We start from the raw sequence: 9,354 nt of genomic DNA, 5'->3' as shown, positions 1-9,354 counted from the left end.
ATTTGTAATAATCATAGCATAAAATGAAGCTTAACTTGACAGTCTTAAATCAATAACCACACCTAAGGAAAATATCATATCAGTAACATTTATCAAGTGTCCCTAATAACACACCGTCTCTATGTTTTACCTAGTATATCTGGCTGCCAAAATCGTTACCCAACGCCGAACATGTACACCCACATGTCTCCCCTCACATACTGGACCACTCCGTGCGTAACTACCCTAAGCAGGATATCGCATATTGGGTAACCCTCACACGGAAGCCATTATGTGAGTAATGCCACTATTCGGCATAAAAATAACGCGCGTCTCGTTCTAAAGTTTGTGAACGAAATAATCAAGCCACTATTCGGATACGCCAGAAGGGCCATTCAGATTCATTGAAACGCCAGAAGGGCCAATCAAATTGCACACGCCCTACACAGGGCTAATCACATGAGTTGTGGTAGCTAGGTTATAGGATTTTCGTTACGTAATTTATTCAAATGTATACATCTATGCATCTTAAAATTTCCCTCTCTTCACGTGCCAATATTCACACAAGATCAACGTCAAATCTATATTAGATACTGACAAACAAGTTTATACAAGTGTCACTAACATCCTATCGTCGGATTTGTCCGTAAAATTCAATCTATAACATTTTGGAAAAAGTCAACAGTCAACGGGTCAACAGTCAAACCCAACGATCAAATTTAATCTGTCGGTGGTCCCAACTGGTCCTCACCCAAATCCATATTTAAAACAAATCAAACTTTGGTCCTAACCGACTTGGCTAAGCTGACCTGGTTCCATAACTTAAGTCGTACCCCCGGCCCATAAACTGATCATCTATGCATCTTAAAATTTCTCTCTCTTCACGTGCTAATATTCATACAAGGTCAACGTTAAATCTATATTAGATACTGACAAACAAGTTTATATAAGTGTCACCAACATCCTATCGTCGGATTTGTCCGTAAAATTCAATCTATAACATTTTGGAAAAAGTCAACAGTCAACGGGTCAACAGTCAAACCCAACAGTCAACAATCCTAATCGATGGTCCTCCCAACTGGTCCTCACCCAAACCCATATTTAAAACAAATCAAACTTTGGTCATAACCGACTTGGCTAAGCTGACCCGGTTCCATAACTTAAGTCGTACCCCCGGCCCATAAACTGATTTGGTCCAACTAATCGAAACAGACCTTAAAATTATTTAACCCGGCCTATGTGATTCACTTAACATTCTATGGACCAGCCCACATAAACATGTTAAACTGGCCCAAAACAAAAGATAAAAGAATTGGCCCAAAACAAAAACTGCTGTGGTCCGGCCCAACTAATTATTCCCAGATCAAAAAAGTTACACACCGACCGGGAGCACTAGATCGCTCTCACGGTCATCCCCTTCCCAGCACCAACAGCTAGCTTCCAGCCACCCAAAAACCTTCACACACCACCTAAAACTAACCCATCGAAATTTGTGTGGGTGAAAAACCCCACAACTTTACTTCACCAAGAAACCCCAAATTTTTAGTTTCGAAAACACCTCTCAACACTTAGATCCGACCGCCATTAATGTTCTTGAAGCTTTCAACCACTCTCAAACTTGCCCCCTACCACCATTCATCAAACAACCAACCCGCAATACAAACAAAATAGTTCCAAAAAAAAAATGAAAATAAATACAATATCCAACCCCTCAGTATCGTAGTATTGAATATTTACAGGGGAGGAGGTTAGGGAGCTCGCGCCTCCCTTCACAACCACCTAAGGGTTTCGACAGTTCTATAATTCTAACAAGTTTTAACATTAACGAGAAGAATCGTTGCTGAACAGAAAATGAGCGGAAAATGAAAATGAACGGAAAACATATAGTAAATGTGGTACTATAGTAAAGTCATCTCTGTGTATAGACGAGAAAAATGAAACTAAACTACTCACCTCTCTTGTTATCGTGAAAAAGAAATATCGAAGAAGACTATGCAAGAACCAATCCCAGCTAGCTAGCAAAATCCGCCGTTCTTCTTCGTTTTTGCTTGAGTGTGATGTTAGTGTTTTTGAGAAAAACTACTTTCTCCGGAGACACCATATATTTTGCTTAACTTCCAATTTTACTAAATATCCTTATTCCTAACTATGGAAATCTTATTTTCTATTAAAAGTATTATATCTATTAAGTTCCTTATGTTAATATCTTGTTTCCTTCTTATTTAAAACTTTCCGAAAATTAAAGATAATCTATACCCAACATTCAAAATTCAAATACTAGTTTCCTATATTAACATTATTCAAAATTACTATTTGGTATTCCCTCATTTCTCTTTCTATCAAAATTCAAACCCACATACTAGCACGTTGACTAGAAAATAAAATCAAATACAGACATACTAAATATTGTTACGAAAATAATGTAAAAATAAAATAGGGGTCTTACAGCAAGTTTGTTCTGTTGACGACATCAGCTTGCCGTGGAATTCCAGTAGAGTAAATAAATGCATTTGGCATCAACTTCCTTCTGATCGAGCATGGTTTTTCGATCCTTATATTGAGATGGTATTAGATTGTAGTATTAACTATACAATAACAGGTACATCGACATGCATATAAAAGATACGACACTTCCGGGATTCTAGTATCACAACTATAGTGTCGAAAAAGATAATCGCAAATCAACTTAGCATTTGCATACATAAATTACACCAAAAGTTTCCATGTGAACCAAATCGTATTGAGATCGAGTATTGTGCTAATTAGCAATATGATTTTTCCATGCCCATGCAATAAAACCAGATATGCATTAAGCGGTTTATAATCTGCAACAATAAGATTGCATTGCTCGACTCTTTTAAAAGACTAATCTGGAAATTGCGAGACTTTGCCCAGAGAAAACCATAACAGAAGGGATCACCACGCCACCACATAGGCAGCAAACCTTAGCACCACCATATCATTCAAAGTTATACTCATAGGAAAATTCAGTTCCAACGGGTATATCTTGTTTGGCAAATATCCCAACTCTAACTTCCCCCAACACATTCCACTTCCTTGTTTCAAAATTTGGTTGGTTGGAAGTTCCAAAAAGTATGAACCGAGAGTCAAACCAGAAATTTTCGAGTAAAAAATAAGTTACGGCAGTTGATTGCCGTCAGTGTTATCTGTTGGCGGCACCCTTGTGTCGTGGGTTTGTTCTGTTGGCGGAATATGGCTGTCGTGGTATTTTCATCACTCATAGTTTAACGAAGTAAATTTTCATGGAATTGAAAATGGCGGGAGTTTGGTTTCGCTAGGACAAGAAAAGGGATGGAGGAAAAGTGTCGGATGAGAATGAGAAATATAAGGTTTGGATTTCTTTTTTCAAACTTGGGTGCCTACTTGAACAAAAAAAGGTGGGGTGCTTGGTGGGGGGGGGGGGTGGTAAACCCATATGAAGAAGGGACATATGTGGAATAACCATTATTCCACTACCCTTTTACCAAATGGGTGCTAGTCCCATTTATAGGGGTGTCACTACTACATAAAGGCTCATTCCCCACGGTAGGTCAAAGAGTATATCCCACGGTTTCACTAATAACAGTGGCTAATAGGGCATTTGTCACGGTAAGAACAGCTTTTCTAATTTCGGCACAAGCAAATACCACTAGTCTCATAAAGCAGTGGCATATAAAGTGCCATATACCACGGAACGACTCAAAATCAGCTAATTTGTGCTTTGGTATTCATATATCCCACAGTTTCAACGAAAAAGGTGGCGAATGTTTTGCAAAATAGCCTGGATACCGTGGAAAAAGGCAGCCTACCAAAACCGCACCCTACCTTCAAAAATGAAGAACAAGCTCTCTGCATCACTTGGTCTTCCACCTCTAAACCCATTTCTTGCGCTACTACCTTTAAAGTCTCACTAATTTCGACAACCTTTTCACTCATTTCAACGACACTCTCTTATCTCCTCCAAACAACAATATCACATTCTCTTCAATTTCCATTTCAATGGAACAAAAAATTTCTACCCCCAAATCAAAAAATTGGATTAACCCCACTGCTAAAGGGAGTCCAAGACATAGATTGATTACCGACCGCTCCCTTCCTGTGGTTCTGTTCTCCTGGCTTTTCAACTAAAGTTTGATTCCTCCTGTGGATGTAGTCAAACGTAGAGGAAGAGCTAAATCTCAGTTCCGCCCACTTACCCCTTCTTCGCGTCATGATCAGCCGTTATTTCTTAATTAGTCCTCGTACCTTTACGGCATGAACCTTATATCTTAGAGAGGTAGGGAATGAACGCTCAATACCTTCGACGGAAGAGAAGGTAGCAGTTAAAGATTCAAACTTTGATGAAAAACTTTACAACTTTTGAGAAAGCACTCATTGGTTCATCAACTGGAGGTATGGCTGGTGCTTTTACTTATGTCTGTCTTTTACCTTTAGACACTATTAAAACAAAGTTACAAACCAAAGGGGCAACTCAAATTTACAAAGGAAGTGTAGATGTCATTGTGAAAACTTTCCAAGCAAAGGGGATATTGGGTTTCTATAGCGGCATTTCTGTAGTAATTGTTGGTTCAACTGTTTCTTCTGCAATTTATTTTGGTACTTGTGAGTTTGGAAAGTTGTTTTTATCGAAATTTAGTAAATACCCATCTGTTTTAATTCCACCAACTGCTGGTGCAATGGGGGAATATTGTGTCTTCAGCTGTAATGGTGCCGAAAGAGCTTATTACTCAAAGGATGCAAGCTAGTGTGGTGGGTAGGTCTTGGCAAGTTTTGTTGAGTATATTACAGAAAGACGGGATATTGGGTGGTTTATATCTTTGGTTATCTGGCTGACTTTGCTTAGGAATTTACCTGTTGGGGTGTTGAGTTATTCGTCGTTTGAGTATTTGAAAGCCGCAGTGTTGGCTAAAACTAAGAAAGGTCATTTGGAACCATTTGAGAGTGTGTGTTGCGGGGCGTTAGCAGGGGCGATAGCAATGGCTTTTCTTCTCGGTAAGATTTGTGGATAATATGCTTGTTATGTTATTTTGCTTATAAACTTGTTGTTGGTTAAGTTTGAATTGTAGTGTGCTACTCAAGTTGGAAGATATCTTGTGACTATGATGAGTACTGGAGTCATACTTGCAATTTGGATTTCAATTGTCAGGTTTGAATTTTTCATAATTTGGTGGGACATTTTACAATAATTTGGAATTTTTGGATTGAGAAAGTTTTGTGTGAATTTTGTTTGAAGGTGGGAACAATCAATTGGATACTTTGATATGGTATAGTTGGCTTGGGGGAATTATAATCGGAACGATGATTGGTTCCAATATGGTTTTGGAAGAACATTATAAGGTTGGTCCAAGAAATATTGTCATTACTGGAAGGTAAGATTTCTTAGATTAGTTTGAAATTTTAATTACTTTCAATTTAACTGATATGTTCATTTTACTGTGATTATTCTTCTTCTTCTTGTTTTTGTTGTTCCCTTCTCAGTCTGTTTTATGTTTAATATAAACCAAAAGAAGGAAATAGGGAGTATGTTCTTGGTAATTTGTTAAACAGTTGAAGTCGTACTTGTCTAGTATTATGCTTGAAGATAATTGTCATTGTCTTTTTAGGTTTGTCAACCAGATTCAATTTAAAACATAAAAGTACTTGCTTATTGGAGATCGGTGCCAAGTTCTTGATAATTATATCCTTGTGAATGATTCCTTTGGTTATGCAACTGTTTTTCATTGTTTTGTGACTTGAATACTAATTATGTTTGATTTGATGCTATACCCGATTTGAAACTGCGTTCTTATAATTATATCCTTGTGAATGATTCCTTTGGTTATGCAATTACATTCGAATATTATAGCTCAAAGATTGTTTTGAAAACTTTTGTTTTCGCTTATTCATCTTTTTCTTTCTGTCTATCTGTCTATGGCAGTTTCAATCTGTCTATCTATTGCAATGTATTTATCATCTCTTCCTATATTTCTTCTAATTAATTAGTTTTGCTAATTTTCAACAGCTAAACAATGCTGGCACCAATAAAGGTTTTAGATCCTTATTGCAATTCGTAGATGAAGATATTGAGCAGGTGTTTCTTTTTCTCTGAATTCATTCATCTGAGTACTGCTTGTTCCAGAAATGTGGTTTTCTATCACCTTCCGCAAAGGGGGTGGTAATAGTAAAGGTCCAATGCCATTAATCAATTAGTGACCATATGTTTAATGTGCTAAGAAAATTGGTGACATAAATCTAAATAGTAACCATTGCTTTCCATGATATGAAGGATTTTGGCTTTTTTCTCAACTGAGACGGATGGTCTACTTTAGTTACTAAGTGTACTTATTCTTCCCAAAGGGGCCGGTGGTGCTTAACTGACATAGTTTTATACATCATGATTGTATGAATAGATTGTCTCAACAAATTTGGTTGGGTCTTTGCTTTGCACATGAGAAGCCATGCGGGTGATGAGATCCCATGAAAAAGGAGGTCACATATTTAACATGGATGGTGCAGGATCTGGAGGTTCTAGTACCCCTTTAACAGCTGTGTAAGCTCTATTCTTGTTCATTCTTAATCTAATTTTATTCATTTTAAAGTAAACAGCAGTGTTTGTGCTTAGCATCTAAAAGTATGGCGGCAAGTTTCAAGTTGTTGTTGAAGGTGTAGCCGAGGCGGCTCAGATCCCAGACGCTACTTGGGAACCTAGCGCCTTGCCTCGTGCTTGACAACATATATCTAAGATTGTTTATTATTTGTTAATGCTTTTCACTCAGTTGTGACTACTTTGACTTGTAGATATGGTTCGACCAAGTGCGGTATAAAGGCGCCTTCGGGCATCACTTTTGACAGACTGCAAGTGGTCGAAGGTAGGAGTACATACAACATCTCCAGGCATGGTGCTTACAGATTTACTTCTAAGGTACATTTTTCATGATAAGTTAAACTTCTGTTTATAGTAAACCGAAAATGGTATGGTAGGTTCCTAAAGATACACTATCAGGCACCAAACCCCCAAGCAATCACATGCCAATAGTAAAGAGTGTAGGTATTACGTAATGAAGTTTATGAGAGAAATAATGGAAGCTTGTTCAGATAATTCTTTTGAAAATAAGGTATAAGTCGTCATACACTAGCATTCTCTATTTTGTGGTAATCTTCATTATTTAGTTATTATATTACTCTATGATCTTTGATAGTGCAGATAACAAATCTATCCCTCAAAGATACATACACACAAGAGGAACTTGATGTTATTCGACTTGAAATTCTTAGATTCATCCAGCATAATGGAGCGTTCGAGCCAAGCGTTGTGTCTTTGCTAGGTTTTGACCCATTCCAGTTAAGGTTTGGTGTTTGGTCTCACCATTTTTTTGATATTTTAGATGGAACAAATAGATTGCTATTTTGATTGATGGAACAAGTTAGGTCATTATTATTTTGATAGAACAACTAAATTTGGATGATTATTTCATTATTAATGACTCGAAAAAGTTCAAAACTCTTTTAGCAATTCAATGTCTTCGTGTTGGATGTCTAAATTTATTTCTTTTGTTCGTGTTGCACTATGAATTGTTTATTTGAGCAATGTGTTTTTAAATCTAGTGTGGATATATATGGTGAAAAAGGCAGGTTGCAGGTTGAATGAATATGATTAGAATTAAATAATTAGGGGCTTTTAATTTTTTTTTAAATGACTATAAACCACGGTTTGGTAAGAATCGAGGTATAAGTAGTTTATATACCCCACGGTGTTTATCCAACCGTCGTATTTAGCATCACTATTCCCCACGGTTCAAATCAAATAGAGCATATTGTTTAGACTATTAACCACGGTTTGGAAATACTAATACCAGTCAAAACCGTGGTATATAAGAGGTACTATTTCCCACGGTTTTGCTAGAAGTATTTGTCACGGTGGTTGTTACCACGGTATGAAAACAGTGGCTAAAGGCTTTTTACCACTGTAAATAACAGTGGTATATGAGTTTTTCTGTAGTAGTGTGTCAATACTGTGACCCTATTTGAATGAGCTGAAATTTTGCTCATGGTGGGGAGATCAAATCTACAAAACATTCTCAAGGCCCTTGACCAAACCCGATCTGAATATTGTTAATGTGTGTTTTTGACAAATGTCCCTAGCTAACCCTAATTCCCTAATTTAAACTTATTTACCTACTTCATCACTACCGAAATTATCTCACGTTTTCACCAAATCCCAAGTAGGAAACAGTTTCAACAAGATGGACCATGCCAAGACTAATCCTAATAGAGATAATATGTAGTGTAATCAAAACAACATTTTTAAGAGAGAGATGAGGGAGACATTTTAAATCATTAGTTATAGTTTTTGTTTTAAATAATTTGTTATAGTTTTTATTATTCAAGTAACTAAAATCAACAAAAACATTTCTTTCTCTCACCAAAATCCAGAGGGTTTAATTATAAATTGTTTCTTTATATATTCTCCCCTCTTCTAGAGGTAGATTGATTGATTCCTTACTCATTACTATACCATACCTCAAGACCATTGAGAGTAAGGTTTGAAACATAGGAATTAGATAAGTATCACTACACCAAAAAGGAAGTTTGGTAACGGTAATAATTGTTACTAATATTTTTACTAACGCTTATAATCGTTACGTTTGGGGTGTTACAGTCACTTGCATAAAATTTTGTAACAGATATATCCGTTAGTGACATTAGTTTAAGTAACACTTATATCCGTTAGTGTTCACATTTTGTAACACTTACCATACGAATGAAATTTATTCGATGCATGCCATTCGTCACACTTATGACTGTTACTAATGTCATTGAACAACAATCAACATTTATTTGTAACGGATATAGCTGTTACGGTATGGGGACGATTTTGAAAAAAAAATATAATTTATATTTTAGCCCGTTTGTTTTGGGCTACCTGTACCTGTACGTGCACCACCTAGAACACAAAATTTGCAGTAACTCACCACACCATAGAAACTTTTTTTAAAAAAAAGCTCCATTCAAGTCATATAACCATGTAAAGAAAAACAAAATACCTGCCATTTCAAACACAATTTACGCAAACTCCACCATTCAAGTCTTAAACAAATATATTTCGTTGATCATAAATACCAAGTCTTAGACATAAAAAAATATGGTACTGAATCCAACCAAAATTTACCACACATCTAATTTATTACAAGTACACCTAATCTGTCAAACTCAAAACTTCATTTCTTTCTCTTACATGTATTTCTACATATGAGGCATGCTTCACAACACCAACACCTGCAAAATAGCAAAGCAAAAAAAAAAAAAACTTATTAGAAATGATGTTACCATACTGTAGTAAAAATAAGTCAAGCTACTAGAAAATTAAAAAAACTATTACTGAAAAAACGGTGCATA

At 36.3% G+C, this 9,354-nt stretch overlaps 1 pseudogene; it reads left to right on the top strand.

Moving 5' to 3' along the window:
- The first annotated feature begins 3,192 nt into the window (after nucleotides 1-3,192).
- LOC147525356 (protein MITOFERRINLIKE 1, chloroplastic-like) lies at nucleotides 3,193-6,895 on the top strand (annotated as a pseudogene).
- The last annotated feature ends 2,459 nt before the right edge of the window (nucleotides 6,896-9,354 follow it).

The sequence above is a fragment of the Coptis chinensis genome, chromosome 1, assembly GCF_015680905.1.
Source record: "Coptis chinensis isolate HL-2020 chromosome 1, ASM1568090v1, whole genome shotgun sequence".
NCBI classification, from domain to species: Eukaryota; Viridiplantae; Streptophyta; class Magnoliopsida; order Ranunculales; family Ranunculaceae; genus Coptis; species Coptis chinensis.
This window is presented reverse-complemented; position numbering and strand designations above follow the sequence as displayed.